Source organism: Giraffa tippelskirchi, chromosome 2 (genome assembly GCF_054371585.1).
Source record: "Giraffa tippelskirchi isolate mGirTip1 chromosome 2, T2T-mGirTip1v1.2.pri, whole genome shotgun sequence".
Taxonomy (NCBI): Eukaryota; Metazoa; Chordata; class Mammalia; order Artiodactyla; family Giraffidae; genus Giraffa; species Giraffa tippelskirchi.
Genome location: NC_137276.1, coordinates 99,962,555 through 99,988,321, shown reverse-complemented (window position 1 = coordinate 99,988,321; position 25,767 = coordinate 99,962,555). Strand labels below are relative to the sequence as shown.

The 25,767-nt window shown below is 47.5% G+C and overlaps 2 long non-coding RNA genes across 2 annotated transcripts; one reads left to right on the top strand and one right to left on the bottom strand.

The window, feature by feature from the left end:
• Window positions 1–9: 9 nt before the first annotated feature.
• On the top strand, window positions 10–25,726 carry LOC145538165 (uncharacterized). Its single transcript, XR_014076684.1, has 5 exons — window positions 10–92; window positions 896–977; window positions 23,169–23,342; window positions 23,644–23,783; window positions 24,319–25,726. It is a non-coding gene; the product is annotated as an uncharacterized LOC145538165 (long non-coding RNA).
• Window positions 20,287–22,450, bottom strand: LOC145538166 (uncharacterized). Its single transcript, XR_014076685.1, has 2 exons — window positions 22,272–22,450; window positions 20,287–20,550 (listed from the first exon to the last, which is right to left on the bottom strand). It is a non-coding gene; the product is annotated as an uncharacterized LOC145538166 (long non-coding RNA).
• Window positions 25,727–25,767: the final 41 nt, after the last annotated feature.

Sequence of the window (25,767 nt, the reverse complement as noted above, 5' to 3'; positions counted from 1 at the left end):
CCGCCCGTTGGAGAACGCCTGGCAGCGGCTCCGGGGGAGGCCCCCTCTCTGCCACCCCCGAGAACTTGTAGCACGTCCGGCTGGAGAACAGGGTACTGACGGCTGCCAAGCCAGCGGGGACTCAACACCAGCCCCAGGGTAGCGTGCTTCGAGACCAGATGTGGTTTAGAAAAGAAGGGAAACCCGATGTAGTCCACTGTGGCACGGAGAAGGCAGGGGAAGGGGTAGAAGGGAAGATGGAATCCACCAGCCTCAAGGGGCAGAGTTCAGACCCTAAATTTGCCAACTTTAGGGCATACTGTGGCTGGTAAGGCTTGAAGAGAGGAAGGGAAAAACAGAAGATCGAGTTTGGGATCAGGTGATCTTTGACCAGCCAGGGAGGGACTAAATATCCAAGAGTAAGCATTTAATTCATTCACCAAATATTTACTGAGCTGTGACAGGCCCTGAGCTAAATTCTGGGGGCACAGAGGTGAACAAGGCACCTCCTGTCCTTTAGGAGCTGACATTCAGATTCTAGAGACAGTCGCTGAAACACCCAGAGAGGAAAGAAGCCAAGGTTGTTGGGAAACATAAAAGAATAACCCAGATTGGGAGATCTTGGAAGGCTTCCAGGAGGAAGCTGCCAAGTGACCTGAAAGGCCAATAGGAGTTAGCCCAAAAGATGGGTGAACAGTGTTCTAGAAAGAGGGAGCCTTGTGTTTGGAGGGTTTAAGGAGCATGCATGCTTAGTCGCTTCAGTTGTGTCTGACTCTTTGTAACCCCATGGACCACAGCCCACCAGACTCTTTTGTCCTTGGGATTCTCCCAGCAAAAATACTGGAGTGGGTTACCATGTCCTCCTCCAGGGAATCTTCTAGACCCAGGCATCAAACCTGTGTCTCTTGCATTGCAGGTGGATTCTTTACCTCTGAGCCACCGGGGAAACCCCTGAAGGAAGAGCATGTGATCCAAACAGCCCCCTGAGCCTGCCTACCGTGAGTCACAACAAGCACCTGGGTTCCACCTCAGTTGAACCCATGACACTGGTTGGTTTATGGAGCCCCTATTTTACAGAAGGCACAGTAGTGGGCCTGTGAGGACTCAACATGATGCTTTGGAGTATTGTGGGGACTGTAAGATAAAGCCCAAAAAGCGTCTAGATGGCACCTAGTACCTAGTAGGTACCCAGTAAATACTGGCTGGTTTTCAATGCCCTGCCTGATTCACTGGGAGATGAGACTGGTGTGGTTGGTCATCATAACAATCCTTGGAAACATCTAAGGCACCTGGTGTTGTGGGTGCAGAGGACTGGGAGCAGAGAAGGGCCTTGCCTGGAGGTGTGTTGTGGGAACATGGCCTGTGAGTGAGGATAGGAGGGTCAGGGCCAACAAGGCTGGACTTGGGCAACAGTCCAGAAAAGGAGTGATAAGAGCCAGATAAGAGCTTGAAGGGGGAGAGAACAGAAAGCAATGCTGGGAGATAGAGACTAAAGAGGCCAATGACCAGACTCTTGAGCTGATTGGCTGCAGGGTTGGCCCAAGGCCCCAAACCCACGGTTAGATCCCCACCTAGTGTGGGTCAGAATGGAGCTGAGTACAGAAGGCCAACTGGGATCATAGCCAGTGCATCCCCAATGTCCCTGAGTGATGGAACAAGAACGTTTATCCAGAAATTCCTGAGCCTCCCTCCCAGGAATCCTCCAGAAATTCAGAAATTCTTCTGTACAGAGGAAAAGTGCAGACCTTGGAATGGCCTCTCCAGCATTGTTCCTTGGCAAACACAGGAAGATGGGTTTCCTTTAGCTTTGTTGTGCTGACATCCGAATCCGGACCCTTTCCCCAGTCTTTGGGGTGGGGGAAGGGAGGCAAAGGCCCAAGCAGTCGATGGAAAATAAACACGCACCTTTGCTCTTCTGATTTACTTGATGTTCTTAGAATTTCCTCTCTGAGCTCTGGGTTTGTTAGTTTAAAACGCCACACATTGGTCAGGGCTGGGAAAATCCCTTGTTGCTTTGGAGAGATAGCTCCACACCAGGGGCAGAGCACAGTTCCAGTGCCTTGGGAGAAGGACCAGCAGGTCTTCATCCTGGTGTCAGCAAGCTCCTGGTTCTGCCTGTGTGAGGGAGACTCTCACAGCTGGGTGTAGAGTTTTCTTTTGTCACCAATTCATTCATTCATTCTTTCAATATTTATTGAGCACTACTATGTGTCCTGCACCGTGAGGGATGCTGGCAATAGATGAATGAACTGGAAACATTGAAAATAATCTTAGGGGAAGATGCCATAATCAAGATGAGTAATATTGAGGGACTTCCCTGGTGGTCCAGTGGTTAGGAATCTGCTTGCCAATGCAGGGGACATGGGTTTGATCCCTGGTCCAGGAAGATCCCACATGCTGCAGAGCAGCTAAGCCTACGAACTGCAAGTACTGAGCCCACACTCTGCAACAAGAGAAGTCGCCACATTGAGACGTTGCACACAGCAATGAAGACGCGTTGCAGCCAAAAATAAATAAGATGAATAATATTTAAAGGTGATATTTTTTAAAAATAAAAATCAACCCATGGTGAACAAAATAGTAGAATTTTAAATAAAGATAGATTAGTAACATTTTTGTGTTGGGCCACATTGGAATTTGGGCCACGTGGGAAAGGAAGAATCAGTAATAGTGATCACAGGTTCAGAACTGAATACAGCAATGGCAGAATATCATACAAGTATTGAAATATCTCATGAAATTTGCTTGTCAACATAGAAAAAACTCATGATATATTGTTGAGTGAAAAATAGGAGATTACAGAGCCACATATAAAATATGGGGTATGGAGAAGGAAACGGCAACCCACTCCAGTACTCTTGCCTGGAAAATTCCATGGACGGAGGAACCTCGTAGGCTACAGTCCATGGGGTTGCAAAGAGTCAGACACAATGGAGTGACCTCGCTTTCACTTTTCATATAAAGTATATATAAAGTATATATATTAAAATATATATCCAGGATGGGAAACTATAGTCAGAACTATGGTTTTTCCAGGATGTGAGAGCTGGACCATAAAGAAGGCTGAGTGCTGAAGAATCAATGCTTTTGAATTGTGATGTTGAAGAAGACTCTTGAGAGTCCCTTGGACTGCAAGGAGATCAAACCAGTCAACCTTAAATCAACACTGAATATTCATTGGAAGGACTGATGCTGAAGCTGAAGCTCTAATTCTTTGGCCACGTAATGCCAAGAGCCGACTCATTGGAAAAGACTCTGATGCTGGGAAAGATTGAAGGCAAAAGGGGAAGGGAGTGGCAGAGGATGTAATGGTTAGATAGAATCACTGACTCCATGGTCATGAATCGGAACAAACCCTAGGAGATAGTAGAGGATAGAGGAGTCTGGTGTGCTGTAGTCCATGGGGTCGCAAAGAGTCGGACACGACTTAAAGATTCAACAACAAATGGAAACTATAAGTGCATATGTCAAGATGTTAATTGCTTTCTCTTTTATTTCCTCTTTTTTATGGCCTTATTTTTGTTTGTATGTGCTTTTTTTTTGGTTAACAGTAATACTTACATAATTAAAGATATTTCAAAAACGAGAATTGTAGCAGAGCAGGCTGGGCTGTACAGTCAGCCCCTTTCTCGATGCTGGCAAGAGGGCTGAGCCAGGATTACCCCTCCCACTTTCAAGATGAGGAGGCTGAGGCTCAGCGAGGTGGGGGGACTCGAAGAAAAGTACCCACTGGGGCCTGGTGGTACCGGCCTTTGCATGCTGCCCTCCTGGGATTTCCATCACCCTGTGTGCTGAGTCTCTTGCCTCCCAGCTTCTTCCAGACAAAAACCTCTTAGCCTTTCTTCTTCTTGGCCAGCTGTTCCTGCATTGACCTGCCTCTTCCACAGATGCTTTCTCAACTGAGAGCATAACTGTAGGAAGAAAACCTGCAAGAAATATCTGGGTGGATATGGCTGGCCCTCTCTGGGCTTGTGAGGGACTGAGTGAGGGAATGAGAAAGTATTTCCAGTGTCATGTTTTTCTCTCTGGCACAGACACACCCCACAGATTGGCATGAATCATAAGTAATTCTCTGAGGCCCCTGTCTGTCTGGAAATGCCTAGTGGTATTTCCCAGAGTTCAGAAGCCATCAGTCCTTCAGGCCAGCAAACTTGCCTATTCCTCACGCAGCCGCAAACCTCTGACTGCCCTCTGGGGAGAGCACTGAGGACCGAGGCCCCTGAGGCAGAGGTGTCACTTCTGGAAACTGTGGCCACCCTGGGGTTATGCTTGCACAAGCCTCAGAGCTGAGACCTTCCTGACTCAGTAGGCTGACTGTGTTAAGCATGATACCCGTGGAGCCAAAAGAGAGGTGCGCTCTCTCTCTCCTAAGAAACAGGTTTCTAGGCTCTAGCCCACTCTTAGCAGTGTGTGGTCTCTGCTTGTCTATTGAATGCCATGAAAAAAGGGCACCCTTGCTTCTAAGTGTGGGTCTGCCAGATTGCGTTTCTCAAAGATGGCTGTGACAACATTCCCCTTGAGCTAACTATGGCTATATCACTAAGTTATGGCAATAACATGTAAGTGGAATTATGGTGTAGAAATTTCTGGAAAATTTCTTTCAAAGATAGATGGAATGCCCTTCTGGTCTCTCTTTCAATACTGCAGCCTGTACTATGGATACGATGGCTGGAGCTCTAGCAGCCATATTGGACCATGAAGACTTAGGGTGGGGGAAAGCTTTATCAAATGCAAGAAACCCAGAAGTTATGAAAGAAAAGATGAACATATTTGACTTGATTACAATTTTGCATGGCAAAAGATAACACAAAGACAACAGACAGATATGTCCTGGTTTATAAACCAGAACAAAGGGAGCAAAGAGTTTTTACAAACTGAAAAGAAAAAGATAAATGATCAAATAGAAATATTAGCAATTTATTCAAGAGCAATTCTAAAGAGTCAAAAGATATGAAAAATCACTAGTAGTTAGCAAAGTAGTTAAATCAGCCCAAAAATAAAAATGAAAATTATTGTTAATAGCTACTGCTTGTGGATCTGCAGAGAAAGAGTATTCACATACATCATTAGTAGAAATGTTCATTTTTATACCCTTTCTAAAAGATCAATCTGTCAGCATCAATTAAAATTATTATATAAAATTAGCAATCTGATATATTATGACTTGTATAAATTATATGTATATAAATATATTTTGACTGTCAATCTATTCTTTATCATCTGTTTTCAAATATCTGCACAAGATGATGATAATTATTGTAGCACTTATCCATAGTTATTCCAAAGTCCATGGAATCAAAGTGAATGCCTATTTGTAGGTTGAGTAAGTACATCCATACCTAAGAAAGCTGTGCAGCCATTTAAAAGAATGAAATAGAGAAATACCATGATAAATTTTCATCAGATATTGATGAATAAGAAAGGCAAGATGAAGAAAAGCATTTACAGCATTTAGGGGAAACAACAACTTAAAAACATACGTATATATGTATATGCTGCTGCTGCTAAGTTGCTTCAGTTGTGTCCGACTCTATGCGACCCTATAGACGGCAACCCACCAGGCTCTTCCATCCCTGGGATTCTCCAGGCAAGAATACTGGAGTGGGTTGCCATTTCCTTCATATATATATATATGTTATATGTATGCTTTGTTTGGGTCCTTCAAGAGTCAGTCCCCAAAACGGTATTAGTTTTGGGAAAAACTAAGTTTATTGGGAAAAACTCCTGTGAGTGAAAATTGGGAAGTTTACTGAAGGAGACTGGTAAGGTGCATTTTTAAGAAAGTTTTCGCAACTCAGATGGGTGTCCTTGAGTCAAAGTCCCAAGTTCCTGGAGTATGGAGTCCTGGGAATAGGTCTGCCTCAACGTCCCTGCCTTGATAGTTCAGCAACTGGGGAAGCCTGGCCTCAGTGCAAACACTACAGTCAGAGGTCTGAAGGCACAGTCCTGTGCTGTCACTTGTTCACACATGTGGATATGCTTGTGTATGTGTGTGTCTACATATGGATATTTGTGCATGTATGCATACATGTGGGGAGAAGGTAATGGCAACCCACTCCAGTACTCTTACCTGGAAAATCCCATGGACGGAGGAGCCTGGTGAGCTGCAGTCCAGGGGGTCGTGAAGAGTCGGACACGACTGAGCGACTTCACTTTCACTTTTCACTTTCACGCATTGGAGAAGGAAATGGCAACCCACTCCAGTGTTCTTGCCTGGAGAATCCCAGGGACGGGGGAGCCTGGTGGGCTGCCGTCTATGGGGTCGCACAGAGTCGGACACGACTGAAGTGACTTAGCAGCAGCAGCAGCAGCATACATGTATATACATTTTGTAGATGTGTGTATATCTAGGCATAGAGACAAGTATAGCATAGAGACAAGATATGTAATAGGTTGTTACAAGGGTTATGGGAAGGTATCCTACCAAAAAAAAAAAAAGAAAGAAAAGAAAAAATTGCACTATGCAACATCTGAAGAAGCATCTCAATTTCAACCTGTTTAAAAAATGAATTCCTGAGTTTGCTCTCCTCCACTGATCAAACCTGGCACTTCCTGAAGCCCTACTCCATTTCTGATTCTTGTTTGTCTGTAGTTGACCTGTTTTCTTCCTGCTGAAAGCCTTTAGAATCTTCTCTGTGCCCCATATTCTGAAATCTCACCACCTCTTGCCTTGCTGTGAGTCTGTCCTCATTTACTGCACCAGGTACTTGACAGCACTTAACACGCATCCTTCCGCTCAAGGAAATTCTCCTGTGATATTTTTACACATCATTTCCTTCTCTCCATTTCCTCTGTACTTCCTTTGCTCATTGGTCTCTGACTGAGCCTCCAAATTTTCTCGTCTTTTTCTCTCCTGTCCTTTTTCTTTAGTCTCTCTGGATGATTTTCTCATCTCCAAATCTTCCTATTACATCTTGTCTGTTTTTATTTAGAATCACAGTTTTAATTTCTAAGATTTTTCTTCTTTGTCTTTAAAATATATTCCGATCTAATTTAGCAGAAGCCATTTTCTCATTGCTGTCACTTTACTGTTTTTATTGACGTTTTCTTCTACTCTGTGCCTTATCTGTTGTCTGCTTTACTCTGCTTCTTTTTTTAAATTTAATTAATTAATTAACTTTTGTCAGCGCTGTGTCTTCACTGCTCTGCGAGAGCTTTCTCTCATTGCAGCAAGCAGGGCCTACTCTTCGCTGCGGTGCCCGGGATTCTCACTGTGTGCTTAGCTAGAGCTTTGCTTCGCTGGAGAGTGACGGGGATTCAAGGGGAACCCCACAAGTCAGTTTCTGTGGGTCTTTCCTCTAAGGCCTTTTAGTCCCTTCTGAGAATGATATAATCTGCCTCTGGTGGCAGTGGTTGGGGATACAGGGGAAAGGGGCTGTGGGCTCCTCCTTCACACTTGGACTCTCATCCAATGCCCTGTTTAAGTGCTGGATCCCCCTTTGCCCTCTGTCATGCCCTGGTGCCCCCTGAATCTGGAGTCCCTAGGGTTTAACTTTCCAGTTTCCTCTGGGTGAGAGAGAAGCTAGCCTGCTGCTAGTGGAGAGGGAGGCAGGGTCTCACTGCTTGTTCCCTGCTTTCCACTCCAGTCCCTCCTGCAGTGCCCATGTTCTGAGAAACCAGGAGGCTTCTGGTGGGCAGGTCTCCCTGGACTGGCACTCAACTTTTAGTTTGTTCATCCGCCACTTACTTTTCCTCTTTTATAAACACCCTAACATCTTTGCTCTTTCTCCCCTCTCCCCTCTTCCATCTAAGGGTAGGACTATATGTATGATTTTATATATAGATATATACGTATACATATACCATGTATATATATATATGTGGGATATATCATATACTATATATGTGGGATACACATACACATATATGGGATATACCATACACACACACATATATATCCTATATATATGGGCTCTCCATACATATATATAGTTCTGCAGTTTGCTTTTTTCACTCATTACTAGGTCATGGGCATTATTCTGTACTGCATGCTCAGGTCTTGGATGTATTTAACTATCCCCTTACCATGTCCACATGCAGGATCTTGTTCAGAATCTTCAGCCCTGAACCAGAGCTTCTGGGAGCTTCCTGTGTGTCCGGGATAGTGTACTTGAGCCTCAGTTTTCAGGACCCTGCTGCTCCCAGCCGGATTAGAGGCCCTCACACCATGTCTCTGCTAGGAGATGTTCGGAGATGGAGTTGGAGGGTGGCTCTTGCCCTTCTGGGAGAGGATAAGTGTGCAGCAGGGTGCTGGTGAGGGACCTGGCTTCCCTGCCAATCGGCCCATCGCAGTGCCTGACACTGAGTCACTCCCATTATCTCCACTTTTCTAGGGAGGAGGCCTCGCCACCTGCCTAGGGCAGCACCTTGAGTCAGAGATGAGGCTCCTGTCCCACCTGCCTCCACTCTCCAGCCCTGGTTCCCAGGTCCAAGTTCTGGGCAGGCTGCCACAGACATGCCAGTGAAAGGGCAGCCAGGCTGTAGGATGACCTGACAGCCTGGGCTGAGGAGGTCTTCAAAGACGTTTATTTGTTTCTTGAATAAGTAAGATATCCATAGACTCTTCACGTTCTTGGATTTGAACATGGTGAAATTGTCCCTCACATTTCTGTAGCACAGCCAAGAAGCTCTTCATTAGAGCAAACTGGTGCTAGTTTCTTGTGCATTCTTAAAAGAGATACTTCAAAGAGAAAAAAGGGTCGGAGAAAATCCACACTTCCTTCTCTGGAACCCCTGGAAGAATTCGAAATTCAGAATTTACAAAGGTGATGCGTATATATTATGTCACATCCCCAGCAGAGTCTGTGATAAAACACATGAAGATTTTGATAAATAGAGACATTATCAGCCTTAAGTCAGTTCAGTTCAGTTCAAATTTTGCTACCAAATGTATTTGTGCCAAATTTCCTAAAACCAACAAACAAAAGTTTATTTTTTTTTAGAGAGTTTTGAATTTCAAAATTGTGGATAAGGGTATTTGGACTTGCGCCTATACAACTCATTTAAAAGCTTATGGTAGTATCCTGTACACATGGGATCAGTACAAAGGAACTTCTTTGCTATATTTTTGGATCTGCATGGTATTCCATTATACACATGCACCAATCAATTCAGTCTTTTAAAGGACATTTGGGTTGTTTGCAGTTTTATTCCCAGCTGAATCAGTACTGCAGTGAATACACTGTGTATTCATTTAGCACATGTGCAAGCATATTTGTAGGATAATTTCCTAGCAGTGAAATTGCTGTGTCAATAAATAATAGTGTTAGTTAACATTTGCATGGCATTTACTAAGAGTGGGGCACCAGAGCAGGTGCTTTACAATTACTAATATATTTTAATTCTCTTGAGCATCTCAGAAAGTAGGTACTATCATCATCCCATTTTACAGATGAAGAAAACTGAGGCACAGAAAAGTAGGCTACCTGAACAGCTAAGATTCAAACCAAGGTGCTGGGGCTCCAGTTCATTCTCTTAATCATTCTGTTCTACTGCCTTTTAAAGATCATGGGAATTTGTCACTTAGAAGGGTGTTGCCAAATCACCTTCCGAACAGTGTGACCAATTTCCATTCTCACCAGCAGGGTGAGTGCCCTATTTCCACACCAGTGCTGTGCTGAATCAGATGTTTTGATCTTTGCCAATCTGATAGGTGAAAATGGTGTCTTTGTATAGCCATAATTTGAATTTCTTTTACTGTGAGTCAGGTTGGGCATCTCTTCACCTAAGAGCCATTTATACTTATTTTCCTATGAGCCATGCATTCATATCTTTTGCTCATTTTTCTGTTTGGTTATGTCATGACTTTTGTTGAGTTTTTTATATCTTGGGAAGATGAATTCTTGGTGATTCCAGTTACAAAGAGCATTTCCCAGGTAGTTGTTCATCTTTTGATTTTACATGTGGCAAATCTGGGGCAGAATATTGTGAGGAGGTGAATGAAGGAAAAGCCTTCAGTGTTAGTGGAGGGAGGGAGAAGACAGAACAGATTCTTGGAGCCAGGAGGGAAGGAAGGTGATGGCGAGATTGAAGGGACTGCTTGTGGAGACTGAAGCCAGGCCTCAGGTATGGTCCACTCAGACCAGCAGGTGGGAAGAAGAGGGACTCCATGGCAGATGCAGAGATGTCTCCAAGAAAGGACTGTCTGGTGGCAAGGCTATAGTCAGCTCAAAGCTGTAGAACTGTGGGCTTCTCCTGGGTCCACCCAGTTTTCAGAACAAGTTTAAGGTCTTCTTGGGGCGGCCTTGGCAAACGACTGAGCGAAGGGGTGGTACAAGGGTCTAGGCATTTTCAAGCTCCCGCCACCAACCCTGGGCAACCCTGGGCTCTTCTGGTCCCTGGTGGGCTGGCAGAAAATGTTGGGTCTGCCCTGCAGTCTGGAAGCTCTGATGGTGTTTCTCTCCCTTCTTTTAGAGGCTTTATCTCCTCTACCACGCTTCCCCTATAAGTCGTCTTGCATTCTTAACTCTATCTCAGCATCAACTCCCTGGAAAACATTTGCAGCCCAGACTCCTGAAATCTTCTGGTAAAAATTGATGTAAAACTTTAGAATTCAAGAGCTATTCCTCAGTTTAAAAAAATTCACTGAAATGCATTTCATTTCTAAGTCTAAAGATTTTCTTGTTTTCTATTTGGTGGTGACTGTAAGTGTCTTTCGGAATGGACATAAAGCAAACGTTGGCCTGTGGGTGAAGACAGTTAGGTCTGGCAACACCTGGGCGGGGGTTTCTGATCTCAGCTCAGAGGCTGCAGAAGCAGTGTGGAGTGACTGGCCTGGGTCTGGGGTGACTGACCAGGTAGGCCAGGACCTCTGGACAGGTCTGTTGGGTAAGGAATGTGGGAGCACCTCCATCTCTGGCCCCAGGTCTGAGAACACATCACATAGGATGTGGGGCTCAGAACAGTCTTCCCCAGCAGCCACAGGTGGACCTGACCAGGCAGCCCTCATGGCCAGCCTCTCTCTGGCCCAGCCATCTCTCCTGGGCCTGCTGTCATGTCCTGACTGGCGTCCCACCCTCCGCATGGTGCCAGAGTGACCCTATTATACTACATCTTGGCCTTAAGCTTTGGATGTTAAAACCTGGAGTTCATCTGCCTGACCTGCAATTCAAGGCCCTGCATACAATGGCCATGCTCCTCCTTTCCAGTCACTTTTTAACCACATCCTTCATTCCACATTCACAGGACCACTGGCCAGTCTGAAAACCCAGTTAGTCTCTCTGCCTGAAACACCCTCTCCCTCTGTCTCTACTCTTTAAGGCCTAGCTGATTTATCAGCTCCTCAGATGTGAATTCCAGGGAGAGAGGTAAAAAGGAGATAGAAAAGTGTGGCTTCCATTTGCCAGGTTCAAATTTCCTTAAGAGACTGCAGTAAATATTCACAGTGCTCTCAATTAGAAAACCTCTCTCCCCTATCTACTAGCCCACGGAACTGCCACGTCTTCTCAGTGTGGAACCTGGACCACATGAGAGTTGGGTTGTATGGGTTACACATTCATTCCTGGAAGACAGTCTAACAGGCAGTTCTTAGCCATTCTTCCCGTTTCCTCCTTGGCCATAATCATTGATCAACATTAAAACCACTAATTTGTGTCAAATTTTGTCACCAAGATTGCCTGAAGTGTTAAAATGCAATAGAATATAAGTCAGCCTGAAAACACTTGCTGAGCATGTAATATGGGTGATGAACGGTGGTAGGTGGAAGGTCAGTGGGTTACAAGGAAGCATAATATGCAACCGATGGCCTGCTCCCATGGTAACAGATTGCCTCATTTGTGGGCACAGCAAATATCAGTCGACCAATGGCTACGTGTGGTAGGTGACACAGGTCCTGAGGGACAGCGGAGGCAGCCGGGGAGCACCTCCCACAGGAGGTGAGGGTTGAGGTGGTTTTTGAAGAGTGACTGTCCTCTCACTCTTAACGAGGAGGGCCTCTCAGGAGACGGTGGCTCCATGAATCACTCAGGAAGAACCCTACTTATTTTGTTTGACGAGCCTGGGATGCATCAGATATCTCTATAAAGCACTGGTTGTCAACCATGGCTAATATTATAATTACTTGGAAGCTTGAAAAATTGCTAGTATCTGGGTCTCACCTCTAAGGAGCTTGACTGAATTGGCCTGGGGTGTGGCCCGGGTGTTGGGAATTTAGAAAGATACCCTGGTGATGTATGGTGTGTAGCTGGGGCTGAGCACCTGGGCTGCACAGGAAGTTCAGGCAGCGCAGGCTGTCAGCCCTTCAACCCTCAGGCACACACACCTGTTGGGCTCTGGCACTTCTGAGGCATGCCACTCATTTCATCCTCCTGGACAGTGGCCACTCCAGGGAGGGGCCCGGGGCTTAAATCCGACCCACACACCTGTTTCCCAGCAATATTTCTCTACCAGCTTCACACTAAGCAGTCATGTGGTCGTCAAGCAGGCTGCGAGCTGCTGGGCTTTCCTTCTGCCCTCAGTGCCTCTCCCCTGGAGGCTTCCTGAAGCCCTGAAGCTGCAGCTGTTGGGGGCCCAGCTCCCAGGACAGCACCACTGGAAGGTTCCCCGCAGACATGTCTACACTCACAGGCTGGGCAGGGGCCTGGCTTGGACCACAGAGGTGGTGCCAGAGCGGGTTTCTCTCCCTGTGTTTCCTGGCACGGAGAAGGGCCTGAATAAACTCCAGCTTGCCGTTTGAGGCTCTCTCCACTCAGTGGTCTCAAGAATGCTGTTCCTCATTTCAGAGAATTCTGGAGGTGTGGCTGGTGGCCGCCAGCCAGCGTGCCAGGTGAGGACCAGGCGCCAGTCAGAGGTTCGAGCCAAGGAGGCCACAGCCCCGCTTTCTTTCAGCAGTTCATCCACATGTCCAAGCAACCTTGGGAAAGGGAACAAAGGGATGACATCATGATTTTCTGATAAGAAAGCTTGCTATATGCTGGTGTTTATAATCAAGATGAGAGATGAAATGCCTTAGCTCAGAAGCCTTTTTATCTAGTTGTTTATTTTAAAGTAACCTTGATTTTGTTTTTAAATGATACACGTTCCTTGTTAAAAGAAAAAATGCAAAGAGCAACACACCCAGAAGACACTGAAATTCCATTGGCTCAAGAAAGCCAGTCTCTTTAATGCTTGGTGAGCATCTTCCAAGGTCAGTGCTGCTGTAGTGGTGTGTGTGCTAGGCAGGGGCATGAAGAACTTGACCTCTGAAAGCCCTCTCAGTCCTGGGTCTGCTTCAGTGATGCGATGACTCTCTCCCCACGTAGCCCCCCCTAGAGACTTCCCACTACCCTGCCTTCTTGGGAAGAATGTCCAGCGTGCCCACACCGGAACCGGTCCAGGCAGAGAGGATGCCGAGCTGGTGGCTCATCTTCCTCGGGTCTGGTCGGAGCAGCCTCCTGGCAGTCACATGCAATCAGCTCCCTTGCCTCACAGTCCTCCAGCTATGCTAAGAATGCGAACCATTTCCCATGGGGCTGGCAACTTAGAAGCAGTTCTGAGCCCAACCTCCCTAAATATCTGCTTTGCAAACAGATAAAGCAGGGAAGCATCCTGAAAATGTGATCTTAGGCCCTTCACCTTAGGCAGTGTGCACATCTGCTTGCCTTCCAGAAGTGTTTCTGCTTTGAGAGTCCATCTTGGAGTTGTTAGAGAGCCAGCTTGGGATGTGGCATGTTCCGAGGGGGCAGAGAACAGAGAACTCTCTGGACAGAGCCTCTCAGGAAAATGAGGACAAAGTAATGACCCAGGCTTTTTGCAGAGGTCTGGCTTCTATTCCTATTCTGGGGTCATCCAGGTGCCTTTTGGCCCCTGAGATGTCTGAGTTGTCTTCACCAGCATTAAGAAGCCACCTGGAACAGCCTTTGGCCTGCCCAGTTCACAGCACCTCCTTTTGTGACCTGATGGGGTGGGGCAGTGGCAGGGCTTGGCAGAGTGTGAGGGGAGGCAGAAGGCTTGACTTTCTGAGTCGCTCTCACCTTCTGAGAGGCTCTAGCATGCCTTGTTGCACCACTGCAGGCATGACTGGACCCCAGTGACCTACATAACCTTCCAGACGTAGGGCAGGGGGTAGTCCTGACTCATTCCAGGGGAGTCTGACTTTGGAAGGGTAGAGAGTGGGGAGAATTGATATTCCTGAGACTTTGAAACAACCTCTATGTTTAGGGATAGCTCAGAATCATGATATGTCCACAGGGTGTGCATATCATGTAAAAATCATTATTGTAAATACTATTTAACAACATTGCAAATGTTCATGATACAATGCTAGGTGAATAAAAGGAAGAGATGTATATTTTTGACACACCAAAAAGAAGAGACTAGAAAGGGATTAAAAAAATAACCATGGCTACCATGGTGTGATTATGGATCTCATTCTTTTAAAAGAAAGGAGTGGCTTTAAAGTCAGACAGATCTGAACTATTGGCTTAGTTATAGTTCTCATTAGAAGTGACCTTGGCAGTTAGCTTATTATCTCTGAGACTGGTTCCTCATCTGTAAAATGGGCATAAAAATTCCTGCCTTACAAGATTCCTGAAGAGATAAATCAGATGATGCATTTCCTTCCTTCTTGCCTTCTTTCCTCCTCTCCCTCTCTCCCTCCTCCTGCATATTTTTCACTAACACAGCACCATGCAATTACCGACAAAGAATTCCACCACTGAGTCATCGTTAGATCTGCCTAACGCTCTCTCTCTCTTAGAGAAGTGCATCTGCCTGTCTGTGTTCAAGCAGAGCTGGAGCCCACATGCTCTGATAAGGAAGGACTAGAGCCCAGACCACCAGGGACTTGGGAAGTCGGGACTTGGGAAGTCTGTTTTGTCTTTGCTTTCAGAGCTTCAACCCCACCTCTGGCCCCTAAGTAAAGTCATAAAGGCCGTAGGGTTTGAAACAGGGGTTTGGGACCAATCTCCTGCAGCTTGGCTGACACCATACACACCATACACTCAAACGACCCTTTCCCTTCTTTGCTGTTGGGCTCTAGCCAGATTCATGGTTCCCAAAGCAGGTGCCCCAGAGGGCAAAGACTATTTTCAGTGGCAAGTGGACAAACATGTTTCATTTCAAGCAGTAGTATAATGATGTAACAGAAGTGACATAAAACTGAACTAACATAAAGGGAAACATTGCATTAATAATAGGTGGGGTTGTACCCAGGTATGTCAAATATCAAGAAGGAGCCAGGGAATGACTGGAGCTTGGGGGCCACTCCCTGCCCTCTTGCCTCTATCCTCCAACTCTGACCCAGCTTTGTCTCTTTCAGTATCAGCCCTGACTAGCTCTCACTACAGCAGAGAGAACTTCCTAGAAGGAAACCTTTGCTACAAGGTAGTACCCTCAGGGAGAAGTCTGGACTGCTCCTTGGCAAGGCCTCCAAGGCCTTCTAGGATGGTCTTTGCCCATCCTGTGAGTTTCTCTGCCCATCTCATGACCTTCTCTGCCACCCTCATCCTTTTCCACTTTAGATTCCTATACATGGATCTCCAAACCCAGCCTACCAGCTGCGTCTCTGAGTCTTGGGTTGTGTTGACTCCTCTTCCTGTAATGTCCTTTCTTCCTGTCTTAAGAGCTACTATTCAACCTTCAAAGCCATTTCAAGGGTCTCTTTCCTCTATGAAACTGTTTTGGTCTATTGCAAAGGGTTAAGCCCACTTCTATCTTGAAAACCATTTTATGACAGGGAACCCAGAGCTGCTGTTTCCCTGACTGTCTCCTCAATGAGGAGGTCTCTGTGGGCCCTGAACTTTTAGTTCAGGGTTCTGGAACTTTGTACATTAGTGGGTATATAATAAGTGCTCCTGTACAATGTCTCATGACATTGTAAAGGAGGCAGTGATCAAAACCATCCCCAAGAAAAAGAAATGCAAAAAGGCAAAATGGCTGTCTGAAGAGGTCTTACAAATAGTTGAGAAAAGAAGAGAAGCGAAAGGCAAAGGAGAAAAAGAAAGATATATCCAATTGAATGCAGAGTTCCAAAGAATAGCAAGGAGAGATAAGAATGCCTTCCTCAGTGATCAGTGCAAAGAAATAGAGGAAAACAATAGGATGGGAAAGACTAGAGATCTCTTCAAGAAAATTAGAGATACCAAGGGAATATTTCATACAAAGATGGACAAAAGAAAGGACAGAAATGGTGTGGACCTAACAGAAACAGAAGATATTAAGAAGAGATGGCAAGAATATACAGAAGAACTATACAAAAAAGATCTTCATGACCCAGATAACCATGATGGTGTGATCACTCACCTAGAGCCAGACATCCTGGAATGTGAAGTCAAGTGGGCCTTAGGAAGAATCACTATGAACAAAGCTGATGGAAGTGATGAAATTCCAGTTGAGCTATTTCAAATCCTAAAAGATGATGCTGTGAAAGTGCTGCACTCAATATGCTAGCAAATTTGGAAAACTCAGCAGTGGCCACAGGACTGGAAAAGGTCAGTTTTCATCCCAATCCCAAAGAAAGGCAATGCCAAAGAATGCTCAAACTACTGCACAATTGCCCTCATCTCACACACTAGCAAAGTAATGCTCTAAGTTCTCCTAGCCAGGCTTCAACAGTACATGAACCGTGAACTTCCAGATGTTCAGGCTAGATTTAGAAAAGGCAGAGGAACCAGAGATCAAGTTGCCAACATGCATTGGATCGTCGAAAAAGCAAGCGAGTTTCAGAAAAACATCTACTTCTGCTTTATTGACTATGCCAAAGACTTTGACTGTGTGGATCACAACAAACTGTGGAAAATTCTTCAAGAGATGGGAATATCAGACCACCTGACCTGCCTCCTGAGAAATCTGTATGCAGATCAAGAAGCAACAGCTAGAACTGGACACAGAACAACATACTGGTTCCAAATCAGGAAATGAGTACGTCAAGGCTGTATATTGTCACCCTACTTATTTAACTTGCATGCAGAATACATCATGAGAAATCCCGGGCTGAATGAAGCACAAGCTGGAAACAAGATTGCCGGGAAAAATATCAATTATCTCAGATATGCAGATGACACTACATTTATGGTAGAAATCGAAGAAGAACTAAAGAGCCTCTTAATGAAAGTGAAAGAGGAGAGCGAAAAAGCTGGCTTAAAACTCAACATTCAGAAAACTAAGATCACGGAATCCGGTCCCATCACTTCATGGCAAATAGATGGGGAAACAATGGAAACAGTGACAGACTTTATTTTGGGGGGGCTCCAAAATCACTGCGGATGGTGACTGCAGCCATGAAATTAAAAGACGCTTGCTCCTTGGAAGAAAAGTTATGACCAACCTAGACAGCATATTATTTTGCCAACAAAGGTCCGTCTAGTCACGGCTATGGATTTTCCATCAGTCATGTATGGATGTGAGAGTTGGACTGTAAAGACAGCTGAGTGCTGAAGAACTGATGCTTTTGAACTGTAGTGTTGGAGAAGACTCTTGAGAGTCCCTTGGACTGCAAGGAGATCCAGCCAGTCCATCCTAAAGGAAATCAGTCCGGAATATTCCTTGGAAGGATTGATGCTGAACCTGAAACTCCAACACTTTAGCCATCTGGTGTGAAGAACTGACTCATTTGAAAAGACCCTGTTGCTGGGCAAGATTGAAGGCAGGAGGAGAAGGGGACAACAGAGGATGAGATGGTTGGATAGCATAATGACTCGATGGACATGAGTTTGAGTAAGCTCTGGGAGCTGGTGATGGACAGGGAAGCCTGACGTGTTGTGGTCCATGGGGTCACAAAGAGTCGGACATGACTGAGTGACTGAACTGAACTGAACTGACAAGTGCTCAATATTAAAAATATATGATAATTACAGCTACTACGTGTGAAGTGCTCTCATTTAATCCTCACAGCCTCTTTCAGAGAAAGAAACTATTGACACACGCATCTTAGACATGAGGCTCAGAGATGTAACTCATTTGCTGCAAAGCTGAGAAGTGGCAGGATTCGAGCCCAGGCTGCCTGACTTTTGTGCTGGGCCCTTAGCTCATCACCATCTGCTCTCCTGCAGTCAGAGCTGCCCCTTGGTGGGGTGCACCAGGCAGGTCTCTGGCCCCACTTGGGTCATGGGACTCTTTCTGGCCACCAGGTATGGCCACAGCCCTCAGGGCTGGAACACTCAGGCTCCTGGGCTACTCTATAAACAGCCCTAGGAAAAGCAAGAGGAAGGAGAAAATAGAGTTGAGTCAAATGCCTTGTGGAATTTCTAACCTTTTTTGAATTCTGGAAAGAGAAAATAAATGGCCATGCTTATTCCAAGTATGTCAAAATAATAAGGGGCTACCTACTGTTCACATGCAAAAATTTCTGGAAGGTGATACCTGCAAGCTAGAGGCCAGGAATCTGAGACCCAGATGCTCTGATCTGGGGCCCCAGGATCCCAGGGCTGGCAGCTGGCCAAGAGGGAGGAAGCAAGAAGGGAAAGGAGTGGACAGGACAGTCCTCCCAGACCTGGCATTTCCTGCCGGAAGAATGTGGTCCCTGTCTCTGGAATGTGGGTGGCCCCTCCTGCAAGGAAGGGGAAGTGAACGGCCACCTCCCTCCAAGCCTCCACTCCAGCTGGGCTCCCTTGCTCTTGAGGGCACTGCGGTGTCTAGTCCAGCCCCATTCTTCAGCAACCCTCTCTGAGAAGAGGCCCCGCCACTCAGAGCTCCAGAGAAGCACACTGAAAAGGGCAGTTCATTGGCTATCTTCAAGCACTTGCATATCCATGAGTTCAGTCAATGAACATTTATCCCTTCATTTGATGTGTGACCTGGGGTTGGATGTACTGTCAGGTGCTGAGGAGTTGGAGGCATCTGGGAAGGTCTAGATTGAAGTTTTTCACATGCACGTGCTGGGCGCCACCTAATCTAGGAATTGGGACTTTTGGAGAGAGGTCTGGGCCTGAAGAATTTGAAAAACTCCTCGAATAATATGGAGCAGAATGTCTGGCTCAGATACAATGACCAGATTGGAAGCATTTTTGTTCACATTCCTATCTCTCTGGAAAGGTGGAGGCATGATCTCTGGCTTGGATTCATTCATTCATTCATTCCACTGGTATTTAGTGTGTTTTTGTTTTTTTTTGGTAACTCAAGCTTATTTATTTTTAAGTTATGTAAGTAATATATAAATCCATCCTTACTGTTAAAAAAACCAATCCAGAGTGCCAAAGAACGCAAATAGAAAATTCCCAGGCCTTCCCTGGTGCTCCAGTGGCTAAGACTCTGAGGTCCCAATGCAGGCGGCCCAGGTTCAATCCCTGGTCAGGGAACTAGACCCCACATGCAGCAACTGAGGGTTTGCATACTACAACTAAAGATCCCGTGTGTCACAACTAAGACCCAGCACAGCCAAATAAATAAAATATTAAAAAAAAAAAAAAGAAAATTTCCTTTTTACTCCATCACAACCATACTCCCCTCCCTGGAGATACTGTCATCAGTATACTAAGCACCTTTTAGACACATCTCTAAGCTTGGAGATGTATGTCACACACACATATCTGTGTGTATAGATATGTATATATACCAACACCACGTGTTCTTATATTTGTATTTATTATTTATTTGGCCATCCCACCCTGCTTGTGGGATCTTACTTCCCTGACCAGAAATCAAACCTGAGCCCTCGACAATGAGAGCTCTGAGCCCCCGACAATGAGAGCTCTGAGCCCCAACCACAGGGCCACTAGGGAATTCCCTATTTGCATATACCTGGCATAAGGTGCTTTTTCTATAAAATAGGATATTTCACTGGTGTTTAGTATTTATTGAATGCTAGGCCTGGGGTCCCAGATTGATCCTGGTTTCCTGGGGCTCTCACAGTGTGAGGGCCCATTGAGCCACCCCTCTCCTTTGCAGAGCTCCCTACTTCATTCTCATAAAAGCCAAAGTCCTTACAGTGAGTCCGTGATCGGGCCCCATAGGGTGTCTTCCTTTGTACCTCCCCCACGGCCCCAGCCCTGCTCAGGCCTTTGTTCTAGCGGCACTTTCCACTGCCAAGCTCCTCCCTGAGGTCCCCTCTGCTGACTCTACCCAAGGCTACCACTTGCCACCACCCGAGCACTGCTCTCCCTGCTCTTCAGCTTCCGCTTGCCTTAGCACAGATCACCTCCTAATGTCTTCTGTCGTTCGCTTACTTATTGTGAATACTACTCTTGGTCTCAGCCTCTCCCCCTCCTCTGATGGAATGCAAGCACCCAATGGGCAGCTTCTTTGCTTGTCAGGGATCCAGACTAGTACCTGGCATAGAGTGGGTGCTCAGTAAATATTTGTTGAATGAATTAAGCAAATAATAACACAGATAAGTATAAAATTACTAATGTGGTAAGTGCTGGCTAGAAAGAATGAGCAAAATTATCTCTGAGCTTGTCTCAACTCTATAATTTTACTTTTGTATTTCTTTGAAATGTCATTCCCTGTTTACAATTATCCCATGTGGTCCAGACTACTCTTTTCTATTTTTGTCATCGCTGTGTTTTTCCCATAGCTCAGGCCGCAGGCAGGGGAAGTATGCTGAAGGCTCAAAGGTCTCTCCGCTGCCCCAGGGCTCCTGGGAGTGAGGGCAGCAGGGGACCGGTGGGTGGACAGTAGCCAGTCACGTATTAAGGCAGAACCAGTCACAGAGGCTGTCTAGAGGGAAGAGATAATGGGATTTTAGAACAATTGTAAAAATACTTAACATGCCAGCAGGGAATGAATCAGTGGGTTCAAGAGGGCTAAGGCTTCTGACCTTCCATGGAAGCCAAGGAAAGGAGAATTCCAAAGAAAGTGCTCCAGGGTGACAGGTATTACGTGTGTATGTGTGCATGTACTTGTGTAACAGAAGCTGACACCATGACCCCACTCCTAGAACCTAGCAGAGATCAGAAAAGCCACCCTTCTGTAACAGAGGGAGAATCACATCCAAGGCCTAAACCATCAGAGAAAGGATGTCAGGCAGAGCCCTGGAGGGAGCCAGCCCCATACCTGTTCTGGCACAGAGAGCAGAGGGGATAGCAGCCTTAGCTCAGCCACATGGACACGTAACCTTCCTAGGGATGGGGTGGGGGCAGCAGGTCAGTGAAGTCTGAGTCTCTCAGGCCCCTATCTTCTGTCTCCTCCCATCTCTGCAAGTGGCTTTTGGCATTTATCTATTATGAGTGAAGCAAGTGCCCAGCATCCTGGTCAGGGTGCCAGTCCATGAGGGCCAGTCTTTGGTCTGGTTGATGTGCCCCTCTTCCAGAGAGGCAGAGATAGGCTCCAGCAAAGCTGGGATGAAGAGCAACCTGGCCCATGCAGAGCACGCCTTCCTGTGTTCTCTGGAGCAGGGGCCATCCCCAGCCTTTTCTTCATGCCCAGGTACCGTGGTGTCCCAGAGCTGTTGGGTGCTGTGCTCAGTTGCTTCAGTCGTGTCTGACTCTTTGTGACCCCATGGACTGTAGCCCACCAGGCTCCTCTGTCCAGGGGATTCTCCAGGCAAGAATACTGGTGTGGGTTGCCATGCCCTCCTCCAGGGGATCTTGCTAACCCCGGGATCAAACCCTCATCTCCTGCATTGCAGGTGGATTCTTTACCTGCTGAGCCACTGGGGAAACTTCCCCCATCCCCATGTCCCCCTGGACAAAGAGCCCCCTTCCAGGCAGCAGGCATTTCCTGGGGTCCAAGCCGTCCTGGCCACCCTCTTTCCAGGCCACCTAGTACCCCTTGTCCCTCTGCTCTCTAGGGCAGGAACCTTGGGAAAGCCGAGCGCACAGTTCTCTGCCAGGGTGATGTGAGGCCACCTCTGGCCTGTGGGGGCCTATGGAGACCAAGACACCAGGCCAGAGAGGCTGCAGGAGGGGGGCCAAGGTCAGAGGTGACATGACTGGGTCGCAGCTGACATACTCCAGCAGTCAAAGACAGTGGGTCAAAGACAGTGACTGAGGTCACATGGTGGGGACGATGGGGGTGCAGATCCCAGGAGCCCATGAGAGGAAGAAAAGCTGGACATCCTTCTGCTGGGAACGATTCCAGGCCAGAACTGTGAGTGGATCCATCGAGTCATCCCTGGCTCAAGCCCCTTCTGTGGTTCTGATACCCCCAGATCCAAGTCCAAGTTCCTCACGACAGCCTTCAAAACCCTAGCACGGGCACCCACTCTCTCTCCTAGCCTCTCCCCCCGCTTCTCATCGCCGCAGCTTCTTCCTTGGCACTTCCTCTTTTGTCACTCATCCCTCATCATAAAATGTCTCCATCTCCCAGAAACCTTTCCCAAACATGCCAGTGTCCTTGCTGACTTGGAATGGCTCTTCCGTCTGGGAGTGTCCCTTCTCTAACTAGAGATAGACAATGGGCACAGAGTGGAAGGCTGGGCCCAGGGAGCCTGGCTTTACCATTCTCCTCTGCCCAAGTTCGTGTACCAAGTCTCGCAAACACAAGGACAGCACCAAAGTGAAAATGAGTGCAAACAAAGCATAAGGCAGGAAGACTTCCAGAGCCCAGTCCCTGACTGTACTGTCCAGACCAGCAGGCCCCAGGGTGGTCCCTTGGAGACAGCGGCTCTGGCAGGGACAAAAGGATTCCATGCCAAATGCATTCCAGAATCTCTCCATGCTCTACATCCTTTATGCCCATTAGCATGTTAAAGGCTCTGAAAAGTCCTGCAAGAGCCTGTTGTTGAAGTCCATGCTTCTCAAGCTGATGAGACCAGGGGCTCTGTTGTGTGCCTGTGTGACACAAAGTGTGAGGCCCATTAACATTGCCCAGGGTTCCTTCCACCGCCTGCCTGATGCCACCACCTGACTTCAGGCAAGTTCCTTGGATGTTCTGAGCCTCACATGTCTATTAGCAGAATAAGTTCCTCATGTGGTCAGTGAGAGTGAATACAGGTTTGGCTGGGAGTTCCAGGAGGACACATTGCGGACTCCTGTGGGTCTAGCCTTGTTGTTATGGTCTAGGGCTCGCAGGGCAGAAGCAGGGGTGAGTGCTCTGGAGGGCATGGTCCTCAGGATTAGGCCCAGGAACCCCCTTCTGACCCACCCAACGGCCGTCTGAAAAAAGAGCCTCCTTCTAGGCAGCCGGCATTTCCCTTTCTCCAGGCCATCTAGTACCCCTTGGCCCTCTGCTCTCTGGCCATGTAGAATGGCTGCTGCCCCCCTCCCATACGCAGCTCTCCCCCCTCACCCCAGCCACCCACCTTCTGCTCTCACACCCTTCTCTTACTGGCCAGTTCAACCTACAGGCCTCAGCTGAGCTGTTCTTCCTCTGTGAGATTTTTCTGCTTCCCCCAGATCACGAGTCTCTGCCTTGGGTTCCTGTAGAATCCCTGCTTCCTGTTCACCAACTTCATGAATGCTTGCTCCCCATGTTGTGAGTTTTTTTTATCAGCTGCCTCCAGCCGGCTTGAACTCCTCTGAGGCAGGTCTACCGCACCACCGTCCGTGGCCAGCACAACAGCAGAGGAGGTAATGAAATGCTGCTTGGACTGGTGAATCCCTCTCACCCACTCTGGGTCTGTTCTGGCATCCTCCTCCAGCAGGAGCTGGAGACCGTGCCAGCCTGCTGCTGACAGTGATGACTCACCTGTCCCCATGTCAGCAGCAGGTGGTGAGAACTCCCTCCCAGGAGCACGGAGGAAGAGTCGCAGACTGGCTGGGCCATGTCACAGGGAGCAAAGGAGCACTGGGTGGGAGGTGGGAGGTGCCTGTGCAGGGGGAAGGGGTGGGAGCCCACCCCTGCCCTGAGCATTTCCTTTGTTTCTGCCAGCAGGGGCTATGCAGAGGGGCGGTGGCAGAGATGGGGCCTGGGGCCCTGGGCATCCCTGGCAGATGATGGAGGAGGATGGTGCTTGGCAGCCCAGCCCAGACTGCCTGACATGCATGGGATCAGCGAGCCCCTGCAAGTTGGTGAGGAGCCAAGGCCCAGTCATCCCCTCCCTAAGCCTGGGGTGAGAGGTGGGTGACAAACTTGATGCGGGACAGGACCCTGGGGCCTTCTAGCTATGCCAGAGCAGCCCAATGGACAGTCAAGGCAGGAAGGCAGGGTGGGATGGGCAGGCATGCAGGCCAGGCCCAGTGCCTCAGGGAGTCAATGAGCTGCTAAGAGGCCCCATTCTGGGTGAGGCCTGAGGGCCACGCTTCCTCCCATGCCTGGGGATCCTGGGCCCATGTGACCCTGGGCTTGATGGCCCCCACAGTCAGTGTCTAGCAGGGAATCTCCCATGGGTAACTTGCCCGCTGGGGCCCCTGGCTGTCTTTCCCAGCCCTCTGGTAGGTCACTGTTGGGAACTTAGGGACAGAGCTGCCAAAGAAATACCAGGGTGCCCAGCACTGTGGACCTTGAAGTAGGAATGGCCAGGCCGCAGAATGAGACTCCAGCTCCTCCTAAAGTGCAATCTGACCCTGTCATTCCCTGCCTTGCATCCTTCCCTGTGCCCTCTAGGCAGTCAGAGTGACAGGCAACCCTTGCCTCCTGTGATGCAGTCTTGACATTCTGTCTAGCCTCACTTCCAGGAAAGAGCCCTCTTCCTAGGATCTGCTCTTCACACTGCTCACCTCTCACTTTTCTCCACCTGTGAACCGCTTCTGTATCCGTCTGCCCTGAAGGCTGGGCACCGGCACTCAGCTCAATCCTGTGTGTGCTGCACTTGCTGCTCCAGGACCATGACTCTGATTCCCATCTGGTTCCTCCATGCAGCCCCACAGCTCCCACCAGCTGCCAGCTGCTCAGTGCACCGCTGAGTGGGCCCAGATGTCACACTCTTGACCAAAGTGCTGAGGATCCCCCAGGAGCTTCTCCTCCACAATATCTTCTCAGCCTGCAGGCACCTGTGCCCATTCACCTACCTGAGCTCCTGGCTCTACTTGGGCCAGGGGCCACCTGGCTCTACCAGGAGCCATTTACCCAACCTTCCTAAGTATGGAATTCTCACTCCTGCTCCCGGGGGCTCCCTGAGCCTAGCTGTGGGTTCCTTCTCATCATGTCCAGGCAAGATCTGACATCTTTCATGTGGTTTACATTAGGGCGACTGAACAACAACAGGGGGCCTAGGTTGAAGAAGGGTGAAAAGTAGATCCTAGGAGGAGAGTTCTTCCCTGGACAGACAAAACAAAGTTAAACACTGCATTGGTGAATGAATGAATAAATGAATGAGCCAAGAGCAACCCAAGTTTTTGAAGATGATAGTAAAACATGCAAATCAATGGTTTTGCTCAGGGTGTGCTGGCTGGCTACTCAGAGAAGCTGAGACACTGAGAAGCTGAGAGGCAGAGAAGTCATCCTTGTGGAAATCTCTTCTCCACACTGGCTGCAGTCATTGTGCTGCTGGGTCACCACCACCTGGGACTCAGACACACACATCTCCTGCTCAGCCATCTAGGGCTGGCTCCAGGTCTGGCAAGCATGTTGCTCATGGCTTTCGCTGAAATGAAGATACAGGGTATGTGTGTGTGTGTGTGTATTCTGGTGCACATAAGAGTAATTACATATGCTTAAAAAATATAACAAAGTAAAAAGAAGAAAAGAAAAGTTACCTGTAACTTTATCTTCCAGAGATGGCCACAATCAACATTGGTTTGTAAATCCTTAGTCTCCTTGTTTATACACATTGTGACATACTGTATGTGCTGCTTTGTGTCCTATGTATTCCACTCAATAATATGCCATGGACTTTTTCTGTGTCAGTAACCACAAGTCTGTTTATTCAGCATGTGCTTATTGAATACCCTGTGCGTGTCAGACACATGCAACTGTGCAGTGACGAAAATGCCTGTGTTTGCAGTCCCTGTCCTCGTGAAGTTTGTAGCCTAGCAGGGGACACAGGCCTCAAGCAAATAAATACACAAATATATTTTTGCTTTTCTATTTTGTGACCATTTTAGAATTACAGAA